We start from the raw sequence: 24,999 nt of genomic DNA on the forward strand, positions 1-24,999 counted from the left end.
GGGAAGTCCTTCCAAGAATGCCTCAGCTCCTAACTGAGAAGCTATACATTCCACAGATGGGCCTTTATTGAGATGAGCAGATTCTAAGGGGGCTCCCTTCAATGAACAGCCAAAGAAAGCAGAAATGAAGAAGAAGCAATTGCAACAGCCATGTCCAAGGTGTTTAGCCCAGAAAAGTAGGACTGGAAGAAACTGATTAAGTCAAATCACTTCTCTGTCTATCCATCCATCCATCCATCCATCCATCCATCCATCCATCCATCCATCCATCCATCCATTTCCCTGAGGGAAGTCAGCTTTTCTTTCTGAGAAGGTCAAAGCAGCGCTCCCTTGTGGTGACAATGAGGATTGCAGGCAGTGATATAAGTGGGTATTTATTTATTTATTTATTTATTTATTTATTTATTTATTTATTTATGTATTTACTTATTGCATGATCTGTGATAGACTGCCACTTGTGTCCAGTCCCCATCTGCATCACCTGTACAACAAACCCAGTCTCAGTGTGACACAGAAGAGGCCTAACTGGAAAGTATGTCCTCTCTCTAAGGGACACTGTACGATAACATACTCTGGACTGCAGGTCAGACAAGGCCTGTGTTTAGGAGACTTGTGGACAGATGAATGTCTGTGAGTCTGGACTTAGACTCTGTGGAGGGCTCAGGTCACCTGACTGTCCTGAAGCTTCCCACTGTGATTTATTTCCCTCCTACAGAGTCAGCCACCTGAGCAACTGCATTTCCTGGTTATCCCCTAATCCTCTTACACTGTGTAGAGTGTTCAATCTCAGGGAGGGCCTGGGAATCTGAGAGACACCACTGAGCCCCCTGGGCCTGGCTGACTCAACCTGAGGCTACTCTGTGTGTCTTCATTTTGCTCACCCTCCAGAGACCTCAAAAGGCAGCAGTGAGCTTGCTGAGAGGTCAGGAACCTCCATATTGGCCCAAGAGCAACTGTCCTTTTTACAGGTTCATCCACAGAGCTTGTAATTCTGATTGGTGAGACAGTCTGGAAGAGTGAAAGATGTCACCTCCCAAAGACAAGTGCTGTGATAGTGGACACTGAGGAACTTCAGGGATCAAACCCTTCCCCATTCTTCTCCACCCTCTCTTGTTCTTCCTTGAGATGTTTCCTGCAGATCTAAAAGATCCAGGCAATCCATGACATGGGTTTGAACATTTTCTCGACATTTTATTCATTGCCTGATAACTAAGACAGGGTAAAATTTATTTATTTATTTATTTATTTATTCATTCATTCATTCATTCATTCATTCATTCATTCAATCATTCGTTATACATACGTACAGGGTAGCTGTATTTAGAAAGACCAGAGAGGGCATCAGATGTCATTAGAGACATTGGTGAGCCTCCATGTGTTTGCTGGGATTTGAACTCAGGACCTCTGGAAGAGCATTCAGTGCTCTTAGCCACTTACCAATCTTTCCATTGTCCAGGCTAACTTGTTTAGTTCCAATAATTTCTTCTTTATTCAGGTTACATGCTGATCCCAGTCACTCTCCCTCTTCCCTTCCCAGTCCCACCTTAAAATCCTTTCTACCATAATGCTCTCCCTTCTCTTAAGACAAGGGGAGAGTCCCTTGGGTACCACACCACACCGGGACTTCTAGTCCCAGATGGACCGAGCACATTCTGCCCCAAAGATTTACAATCAGGCAGTCCGGGTATGGGGAACAGATCCAATGCAGGCAACACAGACAGACAGTCCTGGATCTACTTGTCAGATGACCCACATGGAGACCAACGGCAGATAGCTAACCCGGCTCTGGGGTTGGTTGCACAGGCTCTAGCATACTCCATGGTCCAAGGTATCTGACGGTAGGGGACTTCTTGTAGTGTTTTAACCCAACCAGTTTGCTTGGCACTCTCCCCCACTCTTCCACAAGACTTCCCGAGCTCCATCTGAGGATTGGCTGTGGCTTTCAGCTGCTGAGTGAAGCTTCTGGAGACAGGTGTGCTACTTTTCTGTCTACAAGTAAATCAGAAAGAATATCATAAATAGCGTCAGAGGTTGTGTCTGTCACATGAGACAGATCTCACTTTGTGTCAGTCATTGATTGGTTGGTCCCTCAATATCTGCTTTACCTTTATCCCTGCACACTTATTGGCAAGACAGATTTCGAGTTGAAGGTTTTGTGAATGTATTGATGTCTCCTTCCTCTTCTAGAAGTCTTTCTTGTTACAGGAGGTGGCCATTTCATTTTCATGCTCTGGTAAGCCTGCAAGGGAGGCTTTGTGTTGGGTCCAGTAGTTAAAAGCAAGACCTGGGAAGAGGAAATGCAGAGTTGTGATCTAGGACTTCCTGCAGCAGCCAACTCTGGGTGCTTGGAGCCTAGGCAGGCTTTGCAGTCATAGAGCTCCATCCACTGCCCAAGTCCCATCCTGACACCTTCTCCACCTCTATTACAGACCATTGTAATTCTGGCATAGTCGCTCTGTCCTGGGCCCGATAGGCCATCCTACCCTGGAAGAACAGAGAGTTCAAGGACGGCCAAATTTCACTTAAGCAAACTTGTTCTCAGACTGTGTGGTTGCTCTGTCTTAGCTCTCATAACACACTTTCCTCTACGTTGCCTTAGGCTGTATCCTCCAAGCATCCCACCATGCATCAGCTCCATATCCTGACGAACCTACCTTAGGGTCCCTGATAATTCCAGATACTTTAATGTTCTCCCAGGATAGACTGTGGCCTCTGGTGTGGCTCACATTGATCCTAGAAGTTCTTGGGAGCCTCCATGCCATGGCATAGGATGTCCCTGAATCCGCACTGGCCTGAGGGATTCCATCTGGCACAGGATTCTCCCCAATTGTTGAATTTTGGCTCTTACATTTTTCAGGAATGGCTCTGCATGTGGTCAACACACACTACCCTGGAAGACCAGAGAGTTCAAGGACAGCCAACTTTCACTTAAGCAAACTTTTTCACAGAGTGTGTGGGTCCCATCAGCAGAGAGTAGCCTCCACATTGCAATGATGTGCAAACTTCTGCCTTTCAGCCATGATGGACTTTAGGATCTACCCTGAGGACCCTCCACAAGCCACAGGTGTGTGATGTGTAAATTGGGCATGTTATTGGGTCAGGTCTTCAGTGCAGTGCCTTAAGCTGACAGCCTTTTGGGAGGGCATATGCTTCTCTATTAAATGAACTGGTTCCACTGTTGGCCTGGACTCTGCTGTGTCTGCCGCTCATGCTCTCCTCCAAATCTCTAACTGTCCCTAACTCTCCTTGACTGGCTGGTCAATCAGTCTTTACCAGTCTAGAGCCATTCTATAAACACAGAGCCCAGACTGTCCTCTGCCGACGTTTAACAGGGCTGCTGATTTGGTGTCCTGGGTTCCCTATGGGGGTGCAAACTCAAGTTTCTTAGGTCCCTATGTGTCTGACAAAAAGCCTTTAGAACAAGGTAGATGTGAAGAAATCAGGAAATAAACTCCTGCAGTACTTCATGTCTACCACTGGAGGGCTCTACACTTTTAGGGTCCTGGTGTGCTACTCAGCAAACCCTCTCACTGGAAGGCTCTGTGCCTGAAGCAGAGAACCTCTGCTAAACACAATGTTACCAAGAAACTGGCTGTATATTCATGGCAGCCTGTAGAAGATTCTCCACGACCCTGAGGACCCAATTGGGAAAACTTAGGTAGGCAGGGTGTGGGAGCCACCAGGGCTGTATGGAGACCTTACCCAGAATTTAATATCCAGCTGTGCATTCCGATTAACATGACCCACACTCCTATGAAGGTCTCTGGGTGGCTCCTGATGAGTTGGGGGAGGGGGGAGGACAAGGAAGCTGGGTCAAGACAGAAGCACTGTCCTTACTCACTGCATCTGGGCTTGTTCCTGCCCTAACTGGGAAGCAGGAACCAAACACCCACTCCTCATGGGACTGTCCGTGATGAGGCCAGCTGAGGATCTGAACTGTCAGCAAGAAAGACAGGAGCTGTATGTGCCACAAACCAGAGCACAGTGTCCCGCATAAGCCCATCTCTCAAATGATGCCATCTCCTCCCCAGAGTGGCTCTAGTCTGGGTTAGGAGTGGGTCATGTATTCCGAGCTCTCTGCTACTCCTGCAAACACAGCAATGGTGCCTTCTCATGCTCATCTACACTGAGCCTAGGGAGCAGCCAGAGGTCATACTCATGGGAATTCAGACTCAGTTCAATCTGCTATCCTGTAGCCCATGAGTCTGGACTCAACTTTAGTGGTCAAGGCCAGTGGTTTTTTTCCTGGACAAGACTTTAAGAATGTTAGTGACACATTGTATGCCCTTGGCTGGCCTTCACTCTAATAGCCCTGAGTGACCATTCCAGCCTGCCCTCAGGGATTCAGATCAGCATTGGCCAGATCAGGCTCTTTGCTACCTGTTCCTATAGCTCACCTCCACTGTAGTTCATGTGTCCTGGCTGCTGCAGCTGCTCCAGAAGCTACCAGATGTCTTCCCACAGAATCCTGTAGTCCCTGTGGGCTCATCCACAGACATCTCACACTCTCCCTGCTGGGAGTTAGGCTGGATGCCTGCTGTGTGGGAGCTGCCTTGCCTTGTGGAGCAGAGTCAGAAGCAGTGGAGGAGATGTTGTCTGCTGCTCTTAATGTCCTCAGTGCCCTGGGCTTGCCTGTGGTGTGGTTGTGGTCCAGCTCCAGTTAATCACGGATATAAATTCAGCCCGTAGAAGCTGCGTACCCCATGAGGCACAGGGAGGACCATGACTGAGGGAGAACCATGCAATCCAGGACCCTGTTGGGATCAGGGAATATTCCAGGCCCCCTCTCTCGCAGGATGCAAGGCTAGGAGCTCTGTGTGCCCTGACACAGGGGCATGGGACCATGACTCCCATGAAATGCTCCTTCATACCTATTACATCATCAGCTTTGAGAAGGTCTTCCTCAGTAAGAACATTCCACACTGCTTGCCTCTGCCATCTGGCTCTCTTTTCCAGGGCTGCATGCCCTCAGGAACATTGACATGTCTTCTATGAAAATTAATATTCTGTTAAATCATTTTGATAAACAGTTCTCAGCATGATATCTGTGTCCAGAAGTAGTCATCAGCAATTCTCACGGGGACTGGGAATCAAAATCTTCCCCCTGCTCTTCATCCTCCTCTTTCTCCTCCTCTTCCTTCTCTTCCTCCTCCTCCTCTTCTTTCTCCTCCTCTCTTCATCTTCCTCCTCCTCCTCCTACGCTCCTCGTTCTCCTCCTCCTGCTGCTGCTGTGCCTAATGCTGCTTCTGCTATTGTTGTTACTCCTGTTGCTGCTGTAGGTTCTGCTGGTGTCTTTTCCATTGCCATGTGTCTGAAATCACCTACTGTTTATACTGAGGACATGAAAGAATTTCCAGATGACACTGTGAAATAGACAAGACAATTTATTCCAAGCAAAAAAGACAGTGAGGTAGAATTCTTAGCTTACCATTTGGGGCTTTGATTTGCCTTACTATATTATAACTTCTTTTTTCTACTTCTCAGTTGAGGTCTTTGAAAGAAACCATTTAGAACTACTACCTATAAAATTCAATAGATCACTAGGTCTTAGGAACAAAAAAAAAAACCAGTATGCAAAATAATATGCATGCATGCAGGATTCTGACCATCAACTATATCCCACAAACTAGGTTGTTGATACTTATTCAATGACAAACCTTGTTAATTAATTTTGAGGCTTAATGGAATGGGATGTTACATTTGAAAACATAAGACTCTGTTCTGCAGCACTTGTGATTGATGACCACATGTGAAAAGATCAGTAGCCCCTGGAGGAGTCCATGAGCCCATGAACCTCTTGTCCTCACCCTGTGGGAGCTATTGGCCTAAGGGGGAGCTGGAGTCCATCTGAAGGGATGGGCCAACTAGAAAACTCTGTAGAGTGTGGAACTCATCAATCCTATTGGGTCCCTGCTGGGAAGAGGAGAAATCAAGAAGAGGGAGAAGGCTTGGTGTTGGGGAAACCTGATAAAGAACTTAGAGCAGATACAAGGTAAGAATTGTGGGGAAAATGGAAACCAGAGACAGAGGAAGGACCAGCATAGAGCAAACTGAAAAGGACAAAGCACAAAGGTACCTGGGCTATGCCTGCTGCTTGTTCTCTGGACTCTCCTTGTGGCTCATTTCTGGGGGGAGATTCTGTTCTGCCCCAGGCGAGGTTTCTTTCTCCTTGGCATGCAGCAACACAGCTTTATAAGGGCATTTGCTATATTCCTGGTCCACCCCTTAAAACCTCTGTGCCGGACCCTGCTGGGGATGGGCTTATCCTCTAATGGGGCTCTGTGGGAGAGTGGGTTGTCTTCTTTGATTTCCTTATTGCTACTCTTCTCACTGAAGATGCTTGTTGTTTGAATGCATGGGACACTCATGGCACATTTGTGATAGTGGTCCTTTGTAGGTGTCATCGGTAGAGGCCTGAGACGACCAGCTACAGTGTATCTTTTGCCTCCTTTTGGATGAGCATTCTGGCCATAGTGAGATATGTGACCATGGGAGGATGACACCCGCAAGGTGCCAAGGACTGGCAGGCTTCCACTCCTCTTTGGTTCTAATCTAAAAGCAGCAGCAGGATCAAGGCTAGGGAATGGTGCTGCAACGGGACTCACTTGCTGTGCCTGGGCTGTGCAGCCATCCCCCTGGAGAGCCTGCTTTTGTAGAAAGAAATAAGTTGGGGGCTGGGGATTTAGCTCAGTGGTAGAGCGCTTACCTAGGAAGCGCAAGGCCCTGGGTTCGGTCCCCAGCTCCGAAAAAAAGAACCAAAAAAAAAAAAAAAAGAAAGAAAGAAATAAGTTGCCATTTCCTCATTATATTTTCTTTGTTTTAAAGAGTGTTTTACTACAGAGGCTTGGAATCCAATGCTTTTCATGGCATCCAAAATGGCCGGGTCTGGTGTGAGGGGAAGCATTTCTTCATAGGGACCTATTAATCTGTTCCAGTGTTCTTTGAACCAAGGGTGTTTCATCGCCTTTCTTGCTGTTGGTCTAAAGTTGGGATTTACCCTCAGTAATTTACTAAGGAGGTCCTCCAGTTCTTTTGAAACTCCACAGGGAGCAGGATATACCCCTGCCACTACTTGTCTTTGCAGTTCTTGGATGATCACTGAATCAAATGGGAGCTTTCCCACTACCATACAGTACAAGACCACTCCTATAATCCACATATCATTCTTCGGCCCGTCATACCGAAGGCCAAGGAGGAGTTCAGGGGAACCAAAAGAGTACGTGCCGCAGTGGTGGTTTAGCATTTTTCCAGGTTGAAATTGGGTGCTAAGCCCAAAGTCGATGACTTTGACCTTTTTGTTTTTATCAATCATTATATTGTCCAGTTTGAGGTCTCGGTGAACAATCCCCTTTCCATGGCAGTAGCTCACTGCTGACAATATCTGTTCAAATATTTGCCGGGCCTCATCCTCCTCTATGTGCCCTGACTCTCTGATGTACTGGTAGAGTTCTTGGCCTTCCACCAGCTCCATTATGAGGTATATTCTCGTTTCCTTTTCAATAACTTGTACGAGAGACACTATGTTGGGGTGGTTGATCTTTCTCATTATGTTTGCTTCCATCATGGCTGGCTGGAACCACTGCTTGTCCTTTCGCAGAACTTTGACAGCCACCGGGGTTCCTGTGAGCCGGTGGTGGGCCAGGAGGACTTTGGCGTTGCCCCCTTGCCCAATTGTCCCCAATACTTGGTATTGGGAATGGAAGTTGCCCTCCTCAGAGATACTGGGCTTGGGTGTAGGGGTTGGTAACTCCTCCTCAGTCTCTGTAGGCATTTTATCAGTACTAATGCTACCTAAAAATAACAAAAATGGAATCAAATAATGAAAAAGATGGAGCAATATAGGAGCTAAAATTACACTTGTGGTACCTAAATAAACAAACAAAAGAAAAAGAAAAAAAAACAAACAAAGACAAAGTAAAAACTAGACTAGAAAAATAGAGCAAAATTATGAAAAAGTTAAGGGGAAAATATCAAGAGTCATAAGTAAAAGCCACCCAAATAACCAACCCCAAAAGAGAAAGCCAAGAGCACACACATACTAAATGCAATGATGAAAATAAAAATCGTCATACTACAATAGGATTGGGCGGCCAAAGATATTCAATACTATGAATAGATGTTCACTGAAGAAAAAAAAACAGATGAAAGAAACGAGAGGAGAAAGAATTAGTATAAGACAAAACAAACAAATATAAAAAGCCAACACTTAAGGGAAAATTCCATTGAATTTCAGGACCTAGTGATCCACAAAAATCCACAACTCTCCAGAGCAAAATACTGAAAATTAAAATTAACCAACCACAAGGAATAAGGCAGTTAAATATCAGTGAATAATAAACCTTAAACAAAGGCCGAAGAGTCAAAGTGTCACAAAGGGCAAATTTGTATCAAGTCTAAGCCAATGATTGCTTATACTCAAGAAATAGAGAAACAGGAATAATGTAAAAGGATGAAACCATAGGACATTGAAAATGGAGATAGAGTTAATCATCCGACTGCAGAACCGTAAATAATCAAAGCAGTAATATAGCATGTGAGAACATAAAAACCACTAAAAAATGAAACCAGCAATCCATAATAAATAAATAAGTAAATAAAACAAAAAACAAAACCCCAATAAGGAAATAGCCAGTGGCGTGGCAATATGTGACCTAATTCTTTCTCTTGAAGTCATCCAAAAATCAATCAATCAAGAAATAGGCAGCCAGCCATCTACATAGGCCTTTAAACTGATATTATGGGGTTGGCATACCAAATGCCTGGGAGCGACTGGTCAGCCAGCCCAGATACTTGGGCAGCTGCAGGCCAGTGAGAGAGCCTGTCTTGAAAATAAGGTTGAGAACCTACCTCAGGAACAGCAGCCGGGGTGACTTCTGGCCTCTACACTCTCTTGCACTGAGGTGCAGGTAATATAGATACAAGGGGCAAAAGGGGATGGGCACGTGCACACACAGACACACACACACACACACACACACACACACACAAACACAGGCACTCACACAGGCACAGGCACACACATAGGCACACACACAGAAATACACAGAAGTGAACTTATACTCACACAAACTCTTACAAACACCCAGATTCACACAAAACACGCATACTTACACACAAGCAAAGCTGGAAAAACACACGTCAGACACATACACACATACACACAGGGATACACATACGCACAAGAAGACATACACACATACAAACACATACACACATACAAACCTGTAAACTCACACACTCCTACATATACTGACAAACACACAGGCAAAAGTGTACACGCACTCACACACAGGCCAATCTGTCAACACACACTCTCTTAAACACACTGATACATACACATATACACAGTACAGTAAAATTCGATACAACCACACACAGCTCACTAGATACAACCAAGTCGCAGAGGGCTCCACTCCACTCCTACTCTCAAAGCACTCAAAGAATTCCAGGCCTGGCAACAGCTTAATATGTGTTTTCTGGGCCGCCTCACAATCGCTCCTCATGAGGTCACAATAGGACCTGTCAACATGGTTGGGAAGGACTCTGAGACCGTGGCTTCTATGGGCTATGGAAAGACTTTAGGCTGTTAGAAATAAAACCCTGTAAGATGTTTAGCTGTCCATAGTTCTCTGTTTTGAATGTTTACTCTGCATCCTGCTTTAAAGTCCTCATGTCTACACTCAGGGTGTCACGTTATCTTTGAATTCTGAAAGATTAGCCTCAAACTGATGGTATAGTTTTCTTTTTTTAAAGACAAAGCTGTTTCTAAACTGACCCATCAAGAGGACACTGTTCTCATAAGTCCTCAGAAAGGCTCTAGGTTATCATCAAACACCTGAGACAAAGCGGCAGGACTAGGCAGAGACTTGAGTTGGAATCCCCCAAACGCCTAATGGATGCATCAGCAAAGCTCATAAGCTTTCTCTGTGGAGAAGTTAACATGGACCAACAGATTAGAGGGCCAGAGCCCCAACCCATGCTGGGTGGACACTCTCCTTTGACATCCAACACAGAGATCTTTGTACAGAGAACAGGAGAAGGCTTCTCTGAATAGCTGTGCAGAGCACCTCAGGCTCAGGGACTCAGGACTGACACCCATAGAATGCTGTAGAGGAACCCTTTGTGTTTCAAGGGCTCATCTGCCTGGGTCCCTGAGCCTCTAGAGATGATCCCAGGACTGGGCTGTCTCTGCTTATGGGCTCAGACAGGGAGGTGCCAGGGGGTTTGCCCTTGGCTCCTGGGAGTAGAGCAGTTTTTCTTTCCCTGTCCCTGCTTTTTGAACTTTTCTTTCCTTGGGAAAATGGAAGGACTGGAAGAAGTCTGGCTATGGTGAGTGAGGCTGGCTGGGAAACTGCTCGCTGTTCTCCATTGTCATCCTGCTGGGGGTTTGGAGTCGTTGGCAGGTTAGCCTCTCCACCATTCAAATCTGCTTCTCTCCATTTAATCCAGGCATCTCTGTCTCTTCGCTTCGTGACATGGTTGCACAAGTCCTACCTGTAGCTGCCACTCCAGGGCATAAGTCCCTCAGTGAGTGAATTCCAGATGGTTCTGTCTAGAGAGAAATTGTACAGGGTCGTTGCTCAGTATGTAGGAACATGGAAGAGGATACTGCACGGCATCCAAACACATTTCATATAACATCAATCCACATACTCTGGTACTCATCGGTTCTATTTACACCTTTCGCGATTACTGCTATTCACTGTACTGTGAAGTGTGAATTTTTATTATGTTTCACTTCTGCAAAGGAAGAGACAGTGTTTAGCCCTGGAGATTCCAAAGGCCTAGCTGGAAGGGAGGCCTTGACACACAGGTGTGCTCCTGGGAAATAGCTCTTTCATAAAATGCCCCGTTGAATCCCATGAAGTGTGGATTGCTCTATGCCCTATCTAGGGTTGACCTCAGTGTATGTGTATATATTAACTTGAGTATTTTTTATATACATTTCCAGTATTCCCTTTCCCAGTTTCCGTGCAAACATCCCCTTCCCTCCTCCCCATCCTCCCCCCCCCTTGTCGCCCTCCTCCCAACAATCTAGTTCACTGGGGGTTCAGTCTTAGCAGGACCCAGGGCTTCCCCTTCCAATGGTGCTCTTACTAGGATATTCATTTTCCATGTTCCCTTCCCCAGCTTCCAGACTTTAGATGAGTGGATGCCCTGACTGATTTTTACACAGGATAAAAGTCGGCTACATTTGTGTTTGATTATTAACAGTGCCTCTGGAACTAAACTCAGATCATCAGCTATTCCTTTCACCTCTGAACCATCTCAAAAGCTCACACTATATATTCTGTTCTGTCCTCAGTGTACCATGTATTGCTATAATCACCAGCATTGTTAAAGCAAGCCAAAGGAGATTTATAAAATCTTCAGATTTTGAAATTTACATTCACACATAGCTTGTGCTACACATCATTAATCCCCCTGTCAGGAGAGAGAAGGTCTCTTTACTGTCCAAACCACCCTTGTGTACAGGGTGAGTTTTAGGACAGCTTCAGTTTGTGGTGACACTCTGTCTCAAATTAAGCACACAACAGCAACAACCCAACCACACGCACACAGAAACACATGCATGGAACACACACACACACACACACACACACACACACACACACACACACACACACACGAGCACTTTCCAGTTGCTACCCTTCCCATTCCTCAAGTGAGCATTCAGTGTAACTGTACTTTAATCTCACCTACCTCTGTCCTTCCAGTCTGTAGGCTTCTCTTAAACCCTCAGGAATTGGCAACTGACATCAGGCCGGTTTCTGCTTGCTGGTGGGGAAATTGGGTTGTGTTGCTTTGTTAATCTGTACTCCCTTAGCCATCTTCCCCAGGCCCTGTGAAGTTTCCATTAACCTCCTTCAGAGTACTTCAGTGTTTTTAAGTCATACTCAACAAAGTAAGAAACCATTTGGTTTGATTGCAGCATTTAGGATTGTGTTGAGTAGGTACCAGCAGAATGTACACTGTTTATGAAGTAGGTCTGTGAGTAAGGGCTAGGTGTATATTTATCTGCTGAGTGAGTGAGCGTTTGCTCCATATCGTTACCCATTTTGGCTTCTGTGGTATTTTTATTCCTATAGACTAAACGGTTTGAGTTTGTGTTGGCTTCTTCTGTGATTTCAGTATCCAGCACCTCTGGACTTATCCTATAAGTATTACCAGATTAACAGGGCTGTTGATTTTCCATGGAGATGCTTGTTTACATTTGTACTTAATCCACATCTTATGTTCAAGAGGAGGGAGAGCAGCTTTCTGGCTTTGCAGCAACACACATTGACCCAGAGTGAAGGTTCTCTCTGTAACTGATTCGAATTCCTGAATCATCATGATATTTTGCATGAGCTATCCTCCACTGTCTCGGGCATTTTAGTACTCCTTTCCCAGTTGGTGACTGTGTTTGGGAAGACTCAGGAGGTGTGCCCTTGCTGGAGAAAGAATGCCAGTGGGGCTGGGCTTTGAGGTTTTAGTGCACTGCACCACTCCATGTGCACTCTCTGCTTTGTACTTGTGATTCCAGATGTGAGTCCTCTGCTTCCTGCTCCTTCCACTGTGCCCTGTAGTCATGGAACTTAACCTGTGGTAACAGGTGGTCTGTGAAATAGGATCACTAGTCGCCTACATGTTTTATAATTTGCTGTGCTCATGGCATATCTGTCACAGAAATACAAAGGTAACTAATGCAGAAGGGGATGTAATAGAGCGGACTCTTGCTCTGTGATACCTGACCATGCCAGTTTGTGCTTGTTACTTGTTTTGGAAAATATGCAAGAATTCAGAACTTTGAACTAGAAGTGGCCCAGTGCTCTAAGAAGAGTTTAATGGGGTATACTGGCAGGAGCTTGGGAGTCAGGAGTGCCAAGACCTATCCAGAATGTGGAAGCCCAGGACAAGGGGATTAAGAAGGCAATAATACTTGTAACTGGTCTGGGATAATTTGTATGATGCTTTTACAAAAATGTGGCTTCCTTCCGCCCACATCGTAAAAACCTACCTGAGGCTTAATTAAAAAGTAATAAACAAATTTCTTCGATGAAAATTTGAAGAGAGCCCAGTATGGCCTCTGTTATACTGAGGTATAGGACTTCAATGAAAAAGAGCAAATGGGGCAAATAGAAATGCAAAATGTACAGTTTACAGAGAAAAAGACACTGGGAAGATTAATATTATAGCCAATGCCTAGGCCAGAAGAGAGCCTGCAATTACTTAGGACATTAGAACCTTAATAAGAGGCCATGTCTTCTCAGGTGATGACATCACTCAATTAACCTCGTAATCTGTGGTAGAAAGTGACTTACTTAGTGTTTTCCTGCTATTAACAGACACCATGATCAATGCAAATCTTATAAGAAGAACACTGCTTTGGGTTTGGCTTACAAGTTCAGCAGTTGGGTTCATTATCATCAAGGTGGGAGCATGGCAGCATCTAGGCAGACATGGTACAGGAGGAGCTGGGTGTTCTACATCATCATCTGAAGGCCGCTACTAGAAAACTGATTTTCATGCAGCTAGGACAAGAAACATAAGGGTCACATCAACAGTGACACACTTCCTCAATCAAGGCTACACCTATCCAATGAGGGCTCATCTGCAAATAGTCCCACTCCCTGGGCTGAGAATATTCAAATCAACACAGGAACATTAGGCATTTTCAGTTCCTGAAATCACCTGTGATCAGAAGCTGCTGCTACTGTGGGTCATGAGGCCCAGGGCTTTCCAGAAATCAGGCATCTTCTCATGTACTCTCATCAGTCACTGGGAGTTAGGAAGCTCAGCAAAGGACTGCTGTGTGGGCTGAGAAAACTGAGAAAGTCTGCTTGGGAAGGTGTGTCAATCTTCATCTTTACATGGAGATAGCATGGGGGTTACCTGACCTTACCTGACCAGTTTCCATGTTTGGTACCCCTGGATCATATTCATTGTCAGGTAGGAAAGTGTTATTTGGCACCCAATGTCATATTGTGCTTATCATGTACCCAAAGTTGATAGATGACTTAAGAATGTAGGCTTGAAAGGTATCCAGTTTCTAATCTGGGAAGGAGAACAGCAGGCCTGAGAGGAACAGGCCTCATGTGCAGAGGAATGTACCATCTGTACATGGTTGGGAGAAGCTCAGAGAAGGTTAGTCAAACCTGTCTATCCAGTAGAGGTTAGTTAACTGTGGAAACTATCACTAACAATAAAGGTAACTTTGAACTCTGAGGAAGAGAAGGTTTGTTGCCATTGTTTGTGGACCATGCTTCAGAGGTGATGAGACACAGAGAAACTGTGTCTTGGGTTCATGCCACGAAGAGTGCTAGCTGAGCACTTCACATCTTAAGTTGTGTATGTCGTCAGGGCCCTTACACAAAGGTGATCTAGTGACAGTTTCTTGCTTTATTTGTAGCAATCACATGAATTTAAATTTCCTACTTGTTCTTGTTCTTAAAAACTCACTGATTAGTTTTAGCTGAGACTCCTGGGAGACTTTTCTCTCACATGCTGTAAGTTTTAAAGATTTGGTGATTAACATAAATAACTATTCATAGGTCAACACAGGGCCCACACTGACCTCACCTTGCTATCTGGAACTGTTACTCCTGAGCCAATGGTCTCAAGGGTCTCTGCCTCAGAAAGAAATGTGGTAAAGTGATTTCATAATCTATTCACATTCCTTGTGTCATCCAGAACATCTGCTAGAATGAGAGGATCCTTCCCTGCTCAGGACAATGTAGCTAATGATTCCCCAGGAGGAAAGAAAGGGCCACTACCTGCCTCTGTGGGGCAGTCCCTGGTGTTCACGGTAATGTCACCCAACAGTCCCACCTTGAATCTGCTGTTCCAATTGAGCATGGAGCCTCCCTTTTATTCTGGGAGATAAACAGGAATCTCCAGCTAGGAACAGTGGTCCAAACATGAGGTTAAGTGAAGGCAGTTAGAATGGGGTATATACATTAAGGGTTTCTGATTGAATGATTCTGAACTTAATGTACTTCCTACTAGAGTCATCTGTAAGTGATATGTAAGCTTTGTATTAAAATGTTCCTTTAGGTCCAAGATTTCATGGTAGGTCAATGCCCTACACTCTCTTAAAGATAATTTAAGAACTGCATAAAGATGAGAAAATACTGATCAGAAAATGTTCCTAGGTGTACAGGACTGGTTTACATGTGCAAGTCTCTGTGCTCAACTCCAAGAGCACACAATATGCATTAGATAGTAGATGATAAGAACTCTCTTTCTTTCTTTCTTTCTCTCTCTCTCTCTCTCTATATATATATATATATATATATATATATATATATATATATATATATATACATATATACCTCACTTTCGATCTATCACTCTCTCATGGGTGTGTGTGTCTGTGTGTGTTTGTGTGTGCATGTGTTTGTGAATCTGTGTCTGTGTGTCTGTCTGTCTGTCTGTCTGTCTGTCTGTCTCTCTCTCTCTCTCTCTCTCTCTGTGTGTGTGTGTGTGTGTGTGTGTGTGTGTGTGTGTGTGTGTGTGTGAAGGTGAGCTGAGGGTCTGCATGCCGAGTTGGAAAAAGGATCCCATGTTGATTGACTCCCACCTTGACAAGTATCTTGTTGTTGGGATGACCAGCATGTGACTATTGGGACAAGATAGAAATATTTACAAAGCCAACAGTTTTGACCGATTTATGCAAATTAGGGCAGATTTGAGAGTACACTTAAGAGTTTTAAACTTTGTTTGAAAAAACTAAACAGTGTTCTTGGAAGAGTTTCTTTGGAGTAGACCGCCAATGGGCAAATTTTATCTGAATGTTGGTGAGCACCTGTGGGTTTTTGTGTTCCTTATGTAGTATCCCTTAGGTTTGGGTCAGACAATGTAAACCTTATCATTTCCACTGTTTTTAACATCTCAAATGATGTCCAACGTCCTAGGTGCCAATCCACAAATGCCCACTCCTACATCTTCTCCCTCCTCCCTCCATTTTGCCACTATGATGCTGCTCCTAAAGTCACCCAACTTTTCGAAACCCACCACTCCAGCCTCCTCCTATGTTCGAGCATCACATCTCCACAGGACCAAGGGCCTTCCATCCCATTGGTTTCAAATAATGCCATCCTCTGATATATATTGGTTGGTGGTCTATTTTCTGGAAGCTCTGGGTCATCAGCCAGCATATATTGTTCTTCCTCTATTGCAGGACCTCCTCTGTCACAGGACATCCACTGTTTAAGCACCACCACTACCTCAGGAAGTCCACTGTCTGTGTGTCAACTCCACTGTTACAGGACCACAAGTGTCTCAGCACTTCAACTATCACAGCACTTCTACTGTTCAGGAGCTCAAGAGTCTCAGCATCTCAAGTGTCACAGGACCTCCTTTGTCCAAGAACTGGACTGTCCAAGCAACACTACTATTGCAGGACTTCCACTGTAGGAGCACTACAACTGTCTCAGGACACCCACTGTCCTATAACCTCCACTATCCCAGGAATTCCACTGTCGTAGCACCACCCGTAGCAACTAAAGTGTTTCAGGACATCAACTGAAGCAAGATCTCCCATGATTCTGCAACTTCACTGCCACAGGATCTCTACAGTGACAGGAATACCCCTGTATCAGCAATTCCAATTTTGCAGGACCTCCACTGTAGCAGAACATCAATTGTGCACCAGCTCCCCTGTAAATAGATTGACCGCCACGATCTCAGTGCCTCCACTTTCAAAGGACCTTCACTGTCACAGAACCGGCGCTATTTCAGTGCCTCCACTGTCGCAGGACCTACCTCTTCACAGGATCTGCACTGTTGCAGCAACTGTAATTTCAATTTTTCAAAGTCATTGCTGGTTATTAGATTTAAGGCTGAATGAAATGTGATGCTACTTTTGACCGCATAAGAATTTGTTCTATAGCTCTTGTGATAAATGCTGTGTGTGCTAGGACCAGTAACCTATGGAAGCCTTCATGAGCTCATACCACTCTCCACCTCACTTTGTGGAAGCTGGTGTTTTTAGAGTGTGATAAACTTCAGGTGAATGGATGCATTCAGCTGCACCACGCTCTAGAGTGGGCTACACAGCAGTCATATTGAGTCCTTGCTGGGAAGATAAGAAATCCAGAAGAGGGAGATGGTTGGGTTGGGGGAAGAATCATAAAATACTTAGAGGATATAAGAAGGTAAGAATTATGGGGAACTGGAAAACAGAGCCAGAGGAAGAATGAGCACAGAGCAAACTGGGAAGGACAAAGTACAAAGGCACGTGGGTTTTGCCATCTGCGTGTTCTCTGGACAATCTCCCTTGGCCTCATTTCTGGGAGAAAACTCTTCCTCCACCCCCTTGTAATGTTTCATTCTTGAAGGAAAGCAGCAACACAACTTCATCAGTGAATTTTCCCATTGGAATTGGTTCATCCTTTAATGCCTCTGGGAAATCCCCAGCTGGGGAATGTCCTGCTCTCTGCTGAGAGACAGCAGGAAAGTAGGTTGTCCTCTGTTTTCTCGTTGCTACAGCTCTTCTAAGTATGGCTGATTGTTGAGTGAAGACACAGGATACTTCTGGTGTGTATGTATGCTTTGTTCACTGTGGGTGTTGTCGGGAGTGTCCTAAAAGAAGGGCATGCCCAATGGCTCTTTGCTTCCTCTTTGACTAGCCTTATGATCATAGGGATACACTAGGCCATTGGAAGATGAGGAGAACAATGTGTCTATGTTGTGTTCACTTCTATTCCTATTTAGTCCTAGAGGGAAATCAGCAAGGGTAGAGAAAGGGACCGTAACTGGACAAAGCTGCTGAGCCTGTGTTGTGAAGCAATTCCTTGCTGTTACATTAAGCAATAGGATGCCATGTTCTGGTTATACCTTTTTGATGCAATGAATCTATAATATTTTACCTCAAACCTCAATATATTACGTTTCTTCCTCTTTTGGAGTATCTGGCATGGGAGGGATCACTTCTTCATAAGGATTTGTGAACCTCTTCCAGTTTTCATTGACCAGGGGTACATCATCACCTCTGAGACTGTCAGCCCATAGTTCGGATTGACTTTTATTAAGAGGCTAAGCTGCCTCTTCTGACACCCCACAGTGAGCAGGGTACACACCTGCTACAACCTGTCTTCTGAACTGTTGTATGACAACAGAGTCAAATACAACAGTGAAATATAAGCCTACTCCTAAGATCCATATGTTGTTTTTTTTTTTTTTTGCACCATCATAAAGTTGTCCTAGGAAGAGATCAGGTGCACCAATAGGGTAAGCACCATGCTGCCCGTTCAGCATTTGCCCAGGTTTGTCTTGAGTTGAAGGCCAAAGTCGATGCTTTTGACTTTTCCGTTCTTCTCTAACAAAATATAATCTGGTTTCGGGTCACTGTGAACTTATACAGTGCCCATAGCCATAGATAAAGCCTGCTAACATTTGCCTAAATATTTCCTTGGCTCCTTCCTCCTCTTGGTGGAAAGAATTTCAGATGTATTTGTAAAGATGTAAAATTTCAACCAGTTTCACGATAAGTTATTAGAATTGTCTCAGACTCAATTGGAGAAGCAAGATGATGTTGGGGTGGATGAAAAACTTCATTATATTTGCCATGGTCATGTTTGGCTGGCACCATTTCTTCTTCTTTGCATGCACTTTGATAACCCCTGTAGCAGAACTTCCAGTGTCTCAGCACCTGAACTATCCCAAGACCTCTACAGTCAAAGGACCAATATTGTGGTAGGGCGTCTGTGGTCAGGCAACTCCTCTGTCTCAGACCCTCCAAATTGCAAGACCTTTACGGGCACTGGAAGTCACTGTCCATAAACTTCCACTGTTGGAATACCTCAACTATAACAAGGACCTCTACTATTGTACAACCCCCTTGTCATAGCACGTCTATTGTTACAAAGTATTCCACTGTCAAAGGACCTCAAGGGTCTCAGCCTCTCCACTGTTACAGGATCTCTACTGTCTTAGGACCACTGCTGTTGGAGGACCTCCTGTCTCTCAGCAACTTCAGTTTGTTGGAGCTCTCCTATCAGAGGACATTTACATTTTCTGTACTTCCAGTGTCACAGCTGTTATAAGAACCTCCATTCTCACAGGACCTCCAGTGCGTCAGTACCTCCACTGTCCAAGGACTTTTATATTGTAGGACCTCTACTGTCCTACAGAATGTCCACTGTCGCTAGATTTCCACTGTCACAACACCGCAACCATTACAAGAACTGCAATTTTGGCATGACCTCCAGTGTTCCAGCCCCTCCAGTGTCATAGGACCTCCACTATCACAGGACGTCCACTGTCTCACCAAGGCCAATTTAAAGGACCTCTACTATAACAGGATATCCACTGTAGCTGGACTTACACTGTTGCAGTACCTCAACTGTTGCAGGACCAACAAGGTTGCAGGACATAGACCCTCTCAGCAGCTAGAATTTGCAGGACCTCTACTGGCACAAAAATTCCACAGTTGCTGGAGCTCCACTGTCACTGCAAATGCACTGTCTCATGATATTCACTGTTGCTGGACCAGTAGTGTGGCAGCACATTCATTTTTGCCAAGCCCCTCCACTGACGCAAGACTTCCACTTTTGTAGCACCTTCACTGTCCAAGCAAACCAACTCCTGCAGGATCTCCATTGTCTCAGGGCATTCACTAATGCCAGCTCTCCAATGTTGTAGGATATCCACTTTCACAACAGCTAGAATCTTGCAGGACCTCTACTGGCAAAGACAGTCCACTGCTGCTGGCTCTCTATGGTCAGTGCCAATGCACCGATTCATGACCTCCATTGTCACAGGACCTCCACTTTTGTAGGACCTTCACTGTCCAGGCAAACTGCAGGATCTCCAGTGTCTCAGGACATTTACTGGTGCAGAGCCTCCCTTTATTCCAGACTTCAACTATTCCAAGGTCATCTACACTGTCTTAGGACCTCCAATATTGCAGGACCTCAATGTCCCAGGACCTCAGGTGACATAGCACCTCCATTGTCCCAACACCCTTACTGTCCAAGAACCTCAATTTTCCCACGACCTATTCAGTTGCATGACCTCCAAAGTTGGAAGAACTGCACGGTATGAGAGCCTCAACTGTTGCAGGACCTGCAATGTTGTAGGAACACAATATTCCTACACTGGACCTACACTGTCCATCACCTTCACTTTCCTAGCACCTCCACTCTCACAGGACCTACACTGTTGCAGGAACTCCATTGTCTGAGCACCTGCATGTCTCAGGACCTCGAATGATCCAGAACCTCTAATGGTGCAGGACCTCCACTGTCACCAGACTTCCACTGTCTCAGGACATCCACTCTATCACCAACTAGACTTTTGCAGAACTTCTACTGGAACAGGATCTCCATTGTGGCTGGTCTTACATTGTCTAAGGCCTCCACTATCACAGACTTTCAGATGAATTTGTAAAGCTGTAGAACTTCAAAGAGCTCCATGAGAAGGTATAGACGTGTCTCAGACTCAATTCCTTGGTGAAGCAATATGATGTTGGGGTGGATTAATATCTTCATTATATTTGCCATGGTCTGGTCTGGGTGGCATCCTTGCTGCTTCTTTCCATGCATTTTGATAACCATTGTAGCAGTACTTCCACTGTCCCAGAACCTGCACTACCCTAAGAACTCCCTTGTCACAGGACATCCACTGTGGTAGTACCTCGGCTGTCAGGAAACTCCACAGACTCAGTACCTCCAAACTGCAAGATCTCTACTGGCACAGGAATTCTACTGTCCCTGAACATCCACTGTCACAGCACTTCAACTGTTTCAAGGACCTCTATTGTCGCAAGACCTCCTATATCACGGTTATAAGGACCTGCATTGTCAAAAGACCTCCATTGTCTCAGCCCTTCCACTTTCTCAGGACCTCCAAGCTGCAGGAACTCTACTTGCACAGGTTATCCATTCACACTGCTTTTCCACTGTTGCAGGACCTCAACTGTTATAAGGACCTCCACTGTGGCAGGACCTTCAGTGTCTCATCAACTTCACGGTGAGCAACACCAATGTGCAAGACCTCTACTAGCACAGGATATGCACAGTATCTATACTTAGACTGTTGCAGTACCTTAACTGTTGCAGGACCTCCAATTTAGAACATGCACTCTTTTAGCAGCCAGACTTTTGCAGGACCTCTACTGGCACAATAATTCCTCTGTTGTTGGACCTCCACCGTTAGTTCAATGGCACTGACTCATGACATCCACTGTTGCAGGAATCCAATGTTGAAGGATGTTCACTGTTGCAGGGCATTCCCTGTCAAAGGACCTCTGTTGATGCGGGATCTCCACTTTCACTGTTCTAGCAAACCAACTATTGCAGAACCTACAGAGTTGGAACAACTGCATTGTATCAGGGCATTTACTATTGCATGACCTGTAGTGTGGAAACACCCCCATTTTTACCAGATCTCAGCTGTCCCAGGCCCATCTACACTGACTGAGGACCTCCAATAATGCAGGACATCCAATATTTCAGGACCTCAAATGTGCCAGGACCTCAACTGATGAAGGTTCTCCAATATTGCAGCACCAAAACAGTCACAGGACCTCCATTGTCCCATCACCTTTACTGGCCCAGCACCTCCACTCTCACATGACCTACAATGGTGCATAAACTCCAATGTCCGAGCAACTGCACTGTCTCAGGACCTCGATTTTTCCAGAACCTCCAATGGTGCAGGACCTCCACTGTCACCAGATCTCCACTGTCTTAGAACATCCACTCTATCACCAACTCGACTTGTGTAGAACCTCTCCTGGCACAGCATCTCCATTGTGCCTGGTCTGACATTGTCTCAAAACTTCAGCTATCACAGGAATTCCACTGTAGCAGGACCTCCTCTGTCTAAAGACAACCCCTATTGCAGGACCTTTACTGTGCAAGGAACTCCACTGTTGCAGGACATCCATTCTTGCAACACCTGCATTGTCTCAGGACCTCCACTGTACCAATCCCATCTCTAATGTCTCAGGACGCCCACTCTTTCAGGACCTCCACTGTTGCATGATCTTGAATGTAAAAGGACCTTCGCTATCTCAGTGCCTCCACTGTTGCACGAACTACAATGTCTCTCAGTGCCTCCACTGTTGAAGGACCTACAATGTCACGGGTGCTGCACTGTTTTATCAACACCACTATCACTTATTACAAGGCTTTGCTGGTTATTTATTTTGAAGCTTAATGGAGAATGATGTTACTTTTGACAAAATAAGAATTTGTTCCAAACCGCTTGTGATTAATTGCCATATGTGCAAGGATCAGTTGCCCCTAGAAGATTGCATGAATCCATAGGCCTCTAGACCTCACCTTGTGGGAACCGTTTCCTTTTGGTGGTGATACCGTCCTGGTAAAGGAATGGGTTAACAGTAAAACTCTGAAGTCTGGGGTACACATCAGTTATATTGAGTCCTTGTTCGGAAGAGGAGAAATCTAGAAGAGGGAGAAGAATTGGTGGAAGAATCATACAGTACTTAAAAAGTTAAGACAGAAACGATTTTGCAGAAATGGATACCAGAGACAGAGCTAAGCAACACAGAGCAAACTGGGTAGAACAAAGCACAAAGGTACCTGTCCTTGCCTGCCTGCCGCTTATTTTTTGGATGCTGTCTGCAGCCCTCATTTCTCAGGAGAGATACTGTCCTGTCCCAGGAGAGTTTTCTTGCTTGATTGAGCACAGGAACACTGCTTCATTTGGATATTCCTAATTTCTTGGACCATCCCTTGAATCCTCTTAGCCAGCCACTGATGGGGACAGACTCGCCCTCTCCTCATGCACAGAGAGATAATAGGTTGTCTTCTGTGTTCTCATTGATGCTTCTGTTCGGCCTGAGGCTGCTTGTTGAATGAAGGAAGAAGACACTCTGGCATGTATGTTTTGTCCAGGTCATCTGTAGTGGCCTGAGAAGAAAGCCAGTTCCAGTGGTTCTTCTGAAAGCTCTATGACTAGAATATGGACAAAGGCATAAATGAGGCCATGGGGTTGACAAGTCCAATGTGTCAATGGTGGGTTGGTTTCCACTCCTCTGCAGTCCAGTCCTAGAGGGACAGCAGCATAATCATTAAGGGTAGGGAATGGAGCCATTACTAGACTCACTGTCTGAGCCTGGGTATGAAGCCAGGCATCAGAATTGCCTGTCATTCCAGTAAGCAGTTGGATGCCATGATCCGCTTAGACTTTCTTTGATGTAAAGAATCTTTGTCTTGTGTTTTGAATGGAACATGTTGCACTACTTCCAAAATTCCAGGGTGTGGCCTGAGAGGTATCATTTCTTCATAGGGATTTGGGAAACGCTCCCAATCTTCTTTGAAACAGGGGTGCATTATCATGTCTATGACTGATATTTCTGGGTTTGACTGTTATTAAATGCTAAGCAGGTCATCTAGCTCTCTTGACACCCCACAGTGGTCAAGATGCACACCTGCCACAACCTGTCCTTTCAGCTCTTATATTAAAACAGAGGTAACTTTTTCAGCTACCATAAAATGTAAGACTAACATTCATATGTGGTTCTTTGGACCATCATAAGTATAACCCAGGAAGAGTTCAGGGGCATCAAAAGTGTTAGCACCGTAGTACAGGTTCAGCATTTGCTCTGGTTTGTCTTGGGTACTAAGGCCAATGTCGATGATTTTGACTTTATTGTTCTTATCCACCATTTTATTTGTTTTGAAGTCCTGTATTTATTCTGTGCCCCTGACAGTAGATCCAGGCTGCTAATATCTGCATAAGTATTTCCCATGCCTTGTCTTTCACTATGTAGCCATACTTTCAGATACATTTATGAAGACATTGAATCTCACACAGCTCCATGACAAGGTATCTACTTGTTTTCGTCTCAATTATTGAAGATGATGTTGGAGTGGTTAACCACAATTGTCATCATTGCCATGGTCATTATTGGATGGCATAAGTGCTTCTTCCTCACAAGGACTTGGAGGCCACTGTAGCAGGACATCCACTGTCTTAGCACCTGCTTTTTCCCCACACCTCCACTGTGCTGACTGTCCAAGCCTATTTTGTGCTGTCTTGCCTGTGAACTTCCTGCCTTTGCAGAAGGAAGTAGGATGCCATGGTCTGGTTATAATTTTGTTCAGTTGAAGTGTCCTTAGTTTCCAGCACTTGGAATCCTATATATTCCATTGCTCTTATACTTACAGGGTCTGGCCTGAGGGGGATCAGTTGCTCATAGGGATTTGGGAACTGCGTCTAGCCTTAGTTGAACTAGGGTTGCATCATGACCACAGTGACTTTTGGCCTATATCTAGGGTTGACTGTCATTAGGAGGCTAAGTAGGTCCTTCTGACACCACACCAGAGGCACCACACACTCCTGCTACAACCTGTCTTCTCAACTCTAGAATGAAGAGAGAGTCAAATGGAAACTTTCTGACTGCCATGAAATATAAAACTCCACCTAAGGTTCAAATTTAGTTCTTTGGAACGTCATAAAATTTGCCAAAGAAGAGTTCAGGAACACAAAAAGTATAAGTACTGCAGTGCTGGTTCATCATTTACCCTGATTGGAATGGGATACTAAGGCCAAAGTTGGTAATTTTGACTTTCCCATTGATGTACAACACAATATTCTTTGGCTTTAGGAGCCTGTGAAATATTGTGTGCCCATAGCAGTAGCTCATCACAGCTATTATTTACACAATATTTTGCTGGCCTTGCCTTGCTCTAGATAGCCATACTTTTGGGTGTATTTGTAAAGCTGTTGCCCTTCAACCAGCTCCATGAATAGATGTATTGTTTTGGTCTAAATTACTTGAAGAATCGAGATGATGTTGGGGTGATCAACCATCATCATCACTTCCATGGTCATTGCTGGCTGGCATTATTTCTTCTCTAATACAAGGACTTTGTTGGACACTGTCACAGGAACACCAGTGCGGTAGAAACTTTGTTGTCAAATCAACTCCACATTCTCAGGGCCTCCAAATTGCAGGGCCTCTCCTGGCACAGGACATACACTTTCCCTGTACTTCTACTCTCACAGAGTCTCTACTTTTCAGGACCTGAACTATTGTAGGAC

At 44.9% G+C, this 24,999-nt stretch overlaps 1 pseudogene across 1 annotated transcript; it reads right to left on the bottom strand.

Annotated features, from left to right (window-relative positions):
* Positions 1 to 1,166: 1,166 nt before the first annotated feature.
* LOC148007104 (sperm motility kinase Y pseudogene) lies at positions 1,167 to 23,621 on the bottom strand (annotated as a pseudogene). Its single transcript, XR_015648500.1, has 6 exons — positions 23,483 to 23,621; positions 22,272 to 22,394; positions 6,077 to 7,791; positions 4,398 to 5,363; positions 2,106 to 2,284; positions 1,167 to 1,989 (listed from the first exon to the last, which is right to left on the bottom strand). The product of XR_015648500.1 is annotated as a sperm motility kinase Y pseudogene (transcript).
* Positions 23,622 to 24,999: the final 1,378 nt, after the last annotated feature.

Source organism: Rattus norvegicus, chromosome 1, assembly GCF_021556685.1.
Source record: "Rattus norvegicus strain SHRSP/BbbUtx chromosome 1, alternate assembly SHRSP_T2T, whole genome shotgun sequence".
In the NCBI taxonomy this organism is placed as follows: Eukaryota; Metazoa; Chordata; class Mammalia; order Rodentia; family Muridae; genus Rattus; species Rattus norvegicus.